Raw genomic sequence first — 3640 nt, 5'->3', positions numbered from 1 at the left:
TTCGCGGAGGGGGGAACCGTCCGCGGGGCTCCGCGGGTCCCGTCCCCGCCACCACCGCTGCCGGAGAGAGCCACCCGCTCCGCCCGGGTCCCGCACCCCTCTATGATTATTATCATCATCACCAGCAACCTCTCCCTCTCTTTTTTTTTTTTTTTTTTCCTCCTTCAGCTTAGTAAAAAGTGAGTTTGGTGTGTGTCGTTCGCGTGGCTGTCATTAAGGCCGTTTGTTATTGTGTGAGGGCTGAATCAGTTAGCTCTTTGTGCTCTCAGCTGTATGGTAATGTAGACAGCACCTGCTCCCTGCACAATGCGAGGGAGAGAAAGAGCTCCCCTCGGCGCACGCTACTGCCTCTACAACAATGTCCGCACATTTTTTAAAGAAATCCCTTCCAGCACTTCCCCCCTCCGTAAAAAAAAAAAAAAAAAAAAAAAAAAAAAAAAAAAAATATGTCTTTAAGTGTTGTCATGTTTCCTTGACTTATTTGTGCACAATAATCTGAATAGGCTATCCATCACCGTCCCAGGCCACCAGGCAGAGCGAGCAGGAGGGACCCTCAGGGCAGATACTTCTTCAAGGAACAAAAAAAAACCCCCCCCCCCCCCCCCCCCCCCAAAAAAAAAAAAAAAAAAAAAAAAAAAAAAAAAAAAAAAGGAGAAAAAAAAAACCACAACCCCACAACCCAACTTTACGCCAACCGTCACCTTATTATTTTTTTACATATCCATCAGACACTAGAACTTTTGTTTTGATCTTAAAAAAACATGGAAAGGAGTTTACTGGTGCGGTGAAAGAGGGATAGAGATGATTACCATTTGAGCAGTTTCTTAATGACGGGTGGAAGCGGGGATAAAAGTTGGAGGGCGACTCTGGCATGTCACTCGAAGCAGGGTTTTCCACTTTGTTCGGGCCTTCTTGTTAAACACCTTCGGTAGGCGCAGGCGGATTCATTAGGATGCAAGGTGTAACTGTCTCTGTAAATGTCATTTTAATTGTAACAGATCATTTCAGCACAGATTAAGCTTGTGTGCGAAAGGAGAGGATTTGGCTACAATAACCTCACTGTAGGTATGCCGTGCTAAAAGCCTTATTATGGCGACTTTATTGGGTTGAAACGTGCATTTGCATGGCAAAATGTGACTTTCATTGAAGCAGATGTCTTGATCACAAATTATCTTACAATGCGCTAGGAAAAAAACGCGATGCCTGGCCTCTGCGGCGGGGAGCGGGGGGGCCGCCCCGCAGCCACCCCGGCTTTAACTGTACATTACTTTTGCCACCTAGCGTCAATATCTTTTCAAGTGTCTTGCCGCTGCTTCGCAAACTTTGCTGCGGCGTTATCCTCGGGAAAGGGAGAGAGAGAGAGAGAAGGAATAATTAAAAGAAAAAAAAAAAATTTTATCGGGTTTACTAAGCGAGTGGGTCGGGGTCGGGGGGGGGGAATAACTGTCTTGAAATTTGGGGGTAGCCCGTCGGTGGAGGCGAGAAGTGATATATCACCGCGGATCTTTTAATCTACGAGAGACAGAAAGTTGGTCCATGAGCATCCCCTTGCTTAAAAAACTGGAAATAAAAAGTTACACGCGCGAGGGCTTTAATCTAGTGATAAGAAAAAAAAAAAAAAAAAAAACCCGAAAAAAACCGTCCCAGGCCACCAGGCAGAGCGAGCAGGAGGGACCCTCAGGGCAGATACTTCTTCAAGGAACAAAAAAAAACCCCCCCCCCCCCCCCCCCCCCCAAAAAAAAAAAAAAAAAAAAAAAAAAAAAAAAAAAAAAAGGAGAAAAAAAAAACCACAACCCCACAACCCAACTTTACGCCAACCGTCACCTTATTATTTTTTTACATATCCATCAGACACTAGAACTTTTGTTTTGATCTTAAAAAAACATGGAAAGGAGTTTACTGGTGCGGTGAAAGAGGGATAGAGATGATTACCATTTGAGCAGTTTCTTAATGACGGGTGGAAGCGGGGATAAAAGTTGGAGGGCGACTCTGGCATGTCACTCGAAGCAGGGTTTTCCACTTTCTTCGGGCCTTCTTGTTAAACACCTTCGGTAGGCGCAGGCGGATTCATTAGGATGCAAGGTGTAACTGTCTCTGTAAATGTCATTTTAATTGTAACAGATCATTTCAGCACAGATTAAGCTTGTGTGCGAAAGGAGAGGATTTGGCTACAATAACCTCACTGTAGGTATGCCGTGCTAAAAGCCTTATTATGGCGACTTTATTGGGTTGAAACGTGCATTTGCATGGCAAAATGTGACTTTCATTGAAGCAGATGTCTTGATCACAAATTATCTTACAATGCGCTAGGAAAAAAAGAAAATCTTAAAGACTTCTTAAAGTAAAAGCATTGGGTAATACCAATTAAAAGAAAATCACTAATGAGTTCATTCAGCCCAGCTCTTCTTGACTGTTCCAGGACTATAGCTGCCCACGTTCATTTACTGGGGACTTGCGGCACCTCTCCCAAACCCAGACAGGTACCCTCGGTACTTAAGCATCCAGACTTTTACAACGTTTCGCCACTCAACCTGTGCGTCCTTTACATCTAATTTTGGCCGAAACGAGCCATCTGCATCCAGGTACTCTCCTTCTCCCCTCTCCCCGCCCCTCAACGCTTAAAGGAAAGCTTAAATGTACAGGAATGTCGGGTGGGTTTTTTTACCCCGGAGTTATATCTGGGCAGAGAGGGGAGCAGCGATCCCGCAGGCAGGGTGCGAGGTGCGCTAGCGTCAATATCTTTTCAAGTGTCTTGCCGCTGCTTCGCAAACTTTGCTGCGGCGTTATCCTCGGGAAAGGGAGAGAGAGAGAGAGAAGGAATAATTAAAAGAAAAAAAAAAATTCTTATCGGGTTTACTAAGCGAGTGGGTCGGGGTCGGGGGGGTGGAATAACTGTCTTGAAATTTGGGGGTAGCCCGTCGGTGGAGGCGAGAAGTGATATATCACCGCGGATCTTTTAATCTACGAGAGACAGAAAGTTGGTCCATGAGCATCCCCTTGCTTAAAAAACTGGAAATAAAAAGTTACACGCGCGAGGGCTTTAATCTAGTGATAAGAAAAAAAAAAAAAAAAAAGACCCGAAAAAACTTGCCCCCAAATCCTTAACAACCCCCCTTCGGTACCGGGTATTTGTTAAATTGACGTGGCACAGATTTCTCGATTACCGCTGCTGAGCGTGACTGAAAGGCGCCGTGAGAGCCGGCAGGATCCTGCCCACGGCGCTCATTCTTCTCCGGCTTAATTTATGCCACGCGATTCTGTATTGGGGAAATCAAGCAGAAAGCTCCTTTTTCTGCTTTTTTCCCCCCTCTCCCTCTCTCTTTCAGATGCTGGGCTAACGGGGAGACTGTTTAACTTAAGTGTTTCTATAGGAGGCTGTTGTAGTTTAACTCCTGCCCACCAGTAGCTGAGGCGAACAAAGGAGGGACTCGAGGTCTAACTATTCATCCATTCTCTGCACTTTAATTTTCATTGATTTCGAAGACAAGGGGAGCCCTTAGGGATTCTCGCTGAAGGGGGATGACACGCCTTTAGACGCGATCAGCCCCCCAGCCAGCCATCTGCTCCCAACCAAATGGCGCTTTTTCGCTCCCAACCGCGTGTCTCCGCACCGCGCTCGCCCGCCGCCCCCCGCCGCCC

The sequence above is a fragment of the Calidris pugnax genome, unplaced genomic scaffold (assembly GCF_001431845.1).
Source record: "Calidris pugnax isolate Ruff unplaced genomic scaffold, ASM143184v1 scaffold24, whole genome shotgun sequence".
In the NCBI taxonomy this organism is placed as follows: domain Eukaryota; kingdom Metazoa; phylum Chordata; class Aves; order Charadriiformes; family Scolopacidae; genus Calidris; species Calidris pugnax.
Note: the sequence above shows the minus strand (reverse complement) of the source record.